Source organism: Procambarus clarkii, chromosome 77 (assembly GCF_040958095.1).
Source record: "Procambarus clarkii isolate CNS0578487 chromosome 77, FALCON_Pclarkii_2.0, whole genome shotgun sequence".
Classification (NCBI taxonomy): Eukaryota; Metazoa; Arthropoda; class Malacostraca; order Decapoda; family Cambaridae; genus Procambarus; species Procambarus clarkii.
In genome coordinates this window covers 6,626,260-6,634,439 of record NC_091226.1, presented here as the reverse complement: position 1 = coordinate 6,634,439, position 8,180 = coordinate 6,626,260, and positions in this window count along the sequence as shown.

The following is an 8,180-nucleotide window of genomic DNA, read 5'->3' as shown; positions in this document are numbered from 1 at the left end:
TCTGCTTAAGTGTAGACAATTCCTCGGCTGAGGTTGAGGTGATCATGATTCTTCAGTGATGAGTTAGGATCTAATAACTCAACAGTTACAAGTCACTGCCACCCTAGACAGTGACCTCACTGTGGATTCGAAGTCTCCTTTATCTTAAATGACATAATGATTAATACTTTAAATTCTTTAACTGATGTATAACAATGTAAATTATAACTTAAACAGAATTTTCATTCTGCATAATTGCACATAATAAACATCTGATGTTGAGAAGATTTCATGAGTTTGCAGGAACAATTCAATGACCAAGTAACTTAACTATTAAGAGTCATTGTGACACTAATCATTGATTTTGCTGTAGATTTTAGAGATTTCTTGATTTTAGCTGACTTACTGTTTAATATTTCAACATTTAATTGGTGGTCTCATGATGACAGTTTGATAACTTAGTTTCATATTTGTTTACAGACACGGGACATCCGTCATGTACATACTAACGTACTAATAAATAATGAATATACCTTCAGGGAAGAGTAACAGCCACGTCAGCACTGATTCATGAACCGCGACCCATTGCTTCTCGCCCCAGAGTTATGTTGGAAATTTCCAACACTTAATTACTAACCCCTTGTACGGTCAAAGGTAATTCTTGTACTAGACATTATAATTTACTAACACAACTAACCAGTAGCATAGAAATAATAAAGTTATAGAATTGAGGCATAGAACGCCAGATCCCATCTAGAAATCATGGCCGTGGGGTTGCGTCAGCCACCCAGCCAGAGGGAATAATTTCCACACATTTATGGATTGAATTAAATCCAGTTTCATTTTGCATTCTTTATTAAGGATTATTGGTTAATAATAGAATTATTTCTAGTTAATAATATATATGGCTGTTTACTGTAAATAATTTATACAGTCACGATCAGCCGTTCCGGTTAATAAAGCGATAAACTTAATTTTCACTCTCAATATTCTCGTGCATTTATCGTCATCTAAATTAATTTATTTGCACCATGAGAAATAATTTGCTGTCTTATAAAACCCCTTATTATGACGTAAATAGTCGTTAACCACGTCTCCATCCATTCGGAACCCTGTTTGAAATATTACAATTTACTCATAGAGTTCTAGCATTGGCGTGATTAGTATTAATTAGATTTAATAATATTGGCCTTTATTCTGCAATTTATACATTCTTCTGTCGTTACGTTGCAAGAGATACAATTAACCCACGTGAGGGTTGATCTTACCCTCCAATTCCTTTAAATTATGTGATTAAATGGAAGAATATATAATTTGGTGTGGAAATTACATACTATTTGCCTTCCAGCGTGGAATTAACTGCGAGAGAGACGAGTTTCTACCTGCATGTTCACATGTCACTAGGAACTGCTGACTCGGACAAGAATAAATGGGTTAACATTGTTGGACATTTTCTATGTTCATCTTTGGCAGCTAAGCCTTCTCAGTTTTCACATTGTAGTTAGCTAATGGACTTGAATTAAAGTCCATTGAATTTAATAATTTGAATGCTTTATTTAGTATAGGAAGTATATTAACTTCATATTATTTACCCATTAAGTTACTGGGTGTATGCAGTTAGTTCTGAATTAGCATAAATATTACAGTTCATTTCTCTAAATCTATTTAATTCAATTTATGCATTTATTATTGGAGATCCATATGGCACTGGTTCTCTGATCTTTAACATTACTCTTGGTCCTTCAAAACATTTATGATTATTATAATGTAGAACTAATTCCTCCCCACATACATTGTGGAGAAATCTGGCTCCAGTGTAATGATAATAAATCTTATAAATTCGGAAGACCATTCTTAAGAAATAAATATATTAGAGAACCAGTACCTATGGATCTCTTATATTAAGTGTAACTGAAATATATCAATGCATAATAAATGGACTGTAAATATAAATTATAGAGCCGACTCCCTCCACAACCTTGGGGGGTAAATTTATATCACAAGTAATGTGCATGAATGTATAAGAATAATCACGTAATAACAAATCAATAAATACTACTAAATACTATCTACAAAAGGAAAGTATAAACAGCTTTGCTGTTTTTTAGGAAGATAGTAGTAGTATGCATCCTGTGAACTCGTCTCCGTATACTTGTCCCAGCAGGCTACACTCGAAGCACGTGATCGAGATGGAAATTATCGTCTCCCTTGTGATTGAACTCCAGCTGAAAGATGAATCGCATGTAATATCTATTTGAGCATATATATAGTTCCACACGTATTCATAAAATTTACTGTGGAGAGACAAAGATAAGGGCACTTACGACTTTGGTTTACTCGGCGCACGTCTTAACGACAAAGCGTCCAATCTGATATATTAAATGTGATCACAAAAATATACAATGGGCGAAATACTTTGCCAGATGTGCCGTCCCATGATATGATGAAGCTGTTACGTCTTCCTGGCGTCCATACAGGCACGGATGGCTCGATTATGATACTGTAAATAAGCAGCTTCCGGACACTCTCGATTTATGGCGTCTCTCTCTGTCAAATCTCTCTCTTGACTCGGTCGCGCATGCACACTAGTATGTAATGTTGGAACTTTGTAAAAACTCTACATGATTTGTTATAATTCCCGAGATAATGGAGACAAGGTTTATTATAAATTATACCATGTTAAGTTGATTTTAAGTTAAGTGGACAACAAATAAGTTCTCGCTGCGTAAATAAATTTAAATGAACCCGCGTTCATATGGGCGAGAATATAGAGAGTAAAAATTCTTTATTCAAGTATTCACTGGAACAGCAGGTTTTAGCCGTATAAATATTTCCAACATACACTACCCACGACTTTCATCACTGTAACCACCTAAACTACCCGCGACCGTCATCACTGTAACCATCTACACTACCCACGACCTTCATCACTGTAACTATCTACACTACCCACGACCTTCATCACTGTAACCATCTACACTTCCTGCTACCTTCATCACTGTAACCATCTACACTACCCACGACCTTCATCACTGTAACCATCTACACTACCCACGACCTTCATCACTGTAACCATCTACACTACCCACGCCCTGATCACGTGACCATTTACATTAGGCACGACTATCATCACGATAATCAACTGCAGTACCCACGTTCTTCTTCACAGTAACCCTCAGCACTAGCTACGATTTTTTTCACTATAACTATCAACAGAACCCAAGAACCTTATCACCGTAACCATCATCACAACTCACGACGTTCACTACAGTAACCATCAACACTACCCATGACTTCATGCATGCAATCATCTACAGTACCCATCTACTTCAACCCAGTAACCCTATACACAACTTAAGAAGTTCATCACAATAACCCACTACACTACCCACGATTTTCATCCCAGAAACTATCTACACAACTCACGACCTTCTTCACAGTAAACCTATACACTACACACAACCCACATCACTGTAACCATCGAAACTATGAACATCCTTTATAATTGCAACTATCTACACTACGCACTCCCTTCATCACAAAAACCCCCAATACTTCCCGAGACCTTCATCACTGTAACTATCTAAACTAAAACTGTGACCATCTACACTACACTCGACCTTCATCACTGTAACCATCAACATTATCCACGACCTTCGTTACTGTAACCATGTACACCTCCTACGACTATCATCATTTTATCTGTCTACACTACACACGACCATTATCACATTAACCCTCTACACTACCCACAACTTTCTTCACAGTAACCCTCTACAATTCCCATATACTTTGTGTCTGTAACCGTCTACACTACACACGACCTTCATAAGAGTAACCATTTACATAACCCACGACTTTTATGACAGTAACCCTCTACACTACCCACGACGTTCATCCAAAAAGCTGTCTATACTACCGACGACCTTCTTCACAGTATCCCTATACACAACTCACAATCTTCATCACAGTTACCATCAACACTACACCACAACCTTGATGACAGAAACCGTCTACACTTCCCTCGATCTTCATCACAATATTCATCTACACAACCCACGACATTTATCACCATATACTACTACACTACCCAAGACCTTCATAACAGTAACTATCTTCATTACCCACAACCTTCATCACAGTAACCAGTTACACTACCCACGAGCTTCGTCACAATAACCTTCTTCACTACATACGACTTTCATCACAGTAACCGTCTACATGGTCGACGCCCTTAATCAGAGTAACCTTCTACACTACCCACAATCTTCATCACTCTAACCATCTACACTACAAACAACTTTTATCGCAGTAACCCTCATCAATACTCATGGACTTCATCATAGTAACCCTCATCACTACCCACGATCTTCATCAATGGATCCATCTACACTACATACGACCAGCATCACTAAACCATTTACACTACCTACGACCTTCGTTAAAAGAACCCTCTACACCACGCAAGACTTTCATCACAGTAACCATCAACACAACTAGACCTTCATAACTGTAACCATCTACACTACATACGATCTTCATCCCAGAGATTATAAAAACTACCCACGACTTTTTTCACAGTAACTTTTCTAAACAATCCACGACCTTCATTACAATACCTATCAACACTACACAAGTCATTCATTACAGTAATCATCAACAATAATGTAGATACCAGTAACCCTCTACCTTTATCTCAGTAACCCTCTACACTACACACGACCTTCATCACAGTAACCATCTACACTACCCACTACCCTCAACACGGTAACCATCTACACTACCCACTACCCTCATCACAGTAACCATCTACACTACCCACTACCCTCATCACGGTAACCATCTACACTACCCACTACCCTCATCACAGTAACCATCTACACTACCCACTACCCTCATCACGGTAACCATCTACACTAACCAGGACCTTCATCACAGTGACCCTTCACACTCCCCTCGACCTTCATTACAGTAACTACCAACACAACCCAAGACCTTCTTCGCAGTAATCATCTACACTCCCCACTACCTTCATCATGGTAACCATCTACACTACCATCAAACTTTATTATGTCAAGTATCTACACTTCCTTCACCACAGACTCCCTCAATACTTCCCAAGACCTTCATCACTGTAACCATTTACGCTCCCTAAGACCATCATCACTTTATCCATCTTCACTATACACGACCTTCGTCACATTAACCCCCTACACTACCCACGACTTTCATTACAGTAACTCTCTACAATTTCCATATACTTCATCACTGTTAGCATCTGCACTACCCACGACCTTCATAACAGTAACCATCTGCACGTACCATGATCTTCATCACAGTAACCCTCTACACTACTCAAGACCATCATTACAGTAACCATCTACACAACCCACGCCTTTAATGTTAGTAATCCTCTACACTTCCCACGACCTTCATCCAAAAAACTATTTATAGTACCTATGACCTTCACAGTAACCCTATACACTACCTACAACGTTCATCACAGTAACGTTCTGCACTTCACAAAGCCTCCATCACAGAATCCATCTGCACAACGCATAACTATCATCGCACAACCTTCAGCACAGTAACCTTCTACACTTCTACAACCTTCATTACTCTAACTCTCTACACTTCCCACGAACTTCATCACAGTAAAGTTAAACACTTCTTTGTCTCTTACCGACTACTTCTATCACAATTTTTTTGTTTCAGTCTTTCTGGTTTGGTGCCTTCCGCTGATAATTATTTACCTCAACACACCTGGTGCTACATAGTTTTCCTGGCTTGCTGCCTCCCTCTGATTATTATTTATTTCAACACACCTGGTGCTACATAGTTTTAATAGCTTGCTGCCGTCCACTGATAATTATTTACCTCAACTTACCACCAATGTACATAACTTATGTGGCGAAAGATCCCAACGTGATGAAAGATCCCAACGTGACTAAAGATCCCAATGTTGCGAAAAATCCCAACGTGCCAAAATATTCCAACGTGGCGAAAGATCCCAACTTAAACTTGTCTTCTTACCTAACGATATATATTCCTGTCTAGAATTTACCAATATAGAGTGGTTGGGATTCTCAGAATTAAACAGAAGTCAACCAAGACGTTTCTATAGTCATCGCTCCCAGAAGAATGTCTGCCAGTGTAGTTTCCTCTCATTTCAATCAAGGAAACTTCTTAATTGATTTTGACCTTGGATTCTTTGATTGGGAACAAAATACCAGCTCATCTATAGTTAATGAAGAAGCCAGTAGATCCTCTGTTAGTGGTGAAGCCAGAGGACGCACTGTAAATGGGGAAGCCGGTGAACCCACTGTAAGTGGGGACGTCAGTGGATCCACGGTAAGTAGAGAAGCCAGAAACCCAGTAATACCAGACAATATGCTGATTTCCCGCACTAATACAAGGGAAAGGATAGCGTCATATCGTTCTTGATCACACACATCGTCAAAATTAAAGTATCAGAAAAGTTAAAGAAGAATTATCTAATAAGTCAATGATCCCTTAAAACGAAGTACATAGACTACTGCACGGCTCACAACTTGGTCATAGCGAGTGCTGTCAATATGGGACGTCACCTTAGCTTCTGCGGCATCAAGGCCAACACCAAGGTAGGTACATCTGGAGACCAATCTACATGTTATAGTGGTATAAAATGGTTGACTGACACAAGGGTCCCTGTACCCCTAAAAATGTCGTCAACATACCTGCAGTATATGGCCGGTTTCAAGTTCATGTCGACATGAACTTGAAACCGGCCATATACTGCAGGTATGTTGACGACATTTTTACACAGGTACCTGATGTCAGACATCTGCAGTAGCTGAAGGAGGCATTTGAGCGGAATTCTGTGTTGCGTTTCACTTACGAGATGGAGAAGGATGGGAAGCCGCCCTTTCTAGATGTAACAGTCATGGAAAGGAGTGGAGGTTTCTACACTGCAGTCTACACTAAGGAAACAAACATAGGAATGAGCCTCAATGCCAACAGTGACTGCCCAGACAGGTACAAGAGGAGTGTCGTTAATGCTTATGTAGACCGTGCTCTCAGCCACAGCTCAGGATGGAAGCAAGTCGATGAAGAACTCTGTAGGGTAAGGCAGGTCCTAGTCAACAACGGCTTCTCCAATGGTTTCGTTGAAGACATGATAAGAAGGAAAGTGAAACGCCATGCAACCTCTGAAGAGACAACTAACACAACACCTGTACCCCCTATTAGACTATTTTACAGGAACTTCTTTTCCACAGCTCATAAAACAGAGGAAAGGGTCCTGAAAGATATTGTTAATAGAAACGTTATCCCTACAGACAAAAATCAGAAGATACAACTGACGATCTACTATACAACCAAGAAAACTGCCAACCTACTCATGAGAAACTCTCCAGACACAAAGCAGGACGCTTTAAAAGAGACCAATGTCGTCTATGCCTTCAAATGCCCACTTGGGGACTGTAAGCCTCAAAAAATTCAGTATATAGGCAAGACAACAACATCTCTTTCCAGGCGATTAACGATGGATAAGCAACAGGGCTCCATTAAGGAACATATAATCTCTTCCCACAACCAGACCATCACCAGATAAGTCTTAACAAAAAACACGGAAATCATCGATAGATACAGCGATAGCAGGCGGCTAGATATCTGCGAGGCACTACACATTAAGAAGTCAACACCAGCAATCAACAGCCAATTAATGCACAACTATATTCAACCCACTTCAAGACTCCACACCAATATAGAAGCATCAAGAAATATGGGCCAATAGGCCCTTTGCAGTTACTTCCATTCTGGATTATATATCACTGCTACTACTACTCTTGGTCCTCCCATCGTCATGGTGCCTGTTATGGAGTCTCTGAACCCTTTGCAGCCCAGAATATCCATCTCGAAACTCCATTCCTTTCTCATCAGCAGACCCACTCCGCCTCCTCCCCTTCCTTCCCTCTCTTTCCTTATTACAGTGTAGTCTTGGGGAAACACCGCATTCGTTATGATTCCTGAGAATTTTGTTTCTGTGAGTTCGATTACTTCTGGTGTAATACCCTATTGGTATAATACCCAAGTTGGGTTAAATTCTACTTGTGTAACCTAGTGGAGTAATAATCTAATGGTGTAAAAATTAGTGTTTTAATGACCAAGTGATGTAATTTCCAAGTGGTGTAATAGTCTAGCGGTGAAAACACCTAATGGTG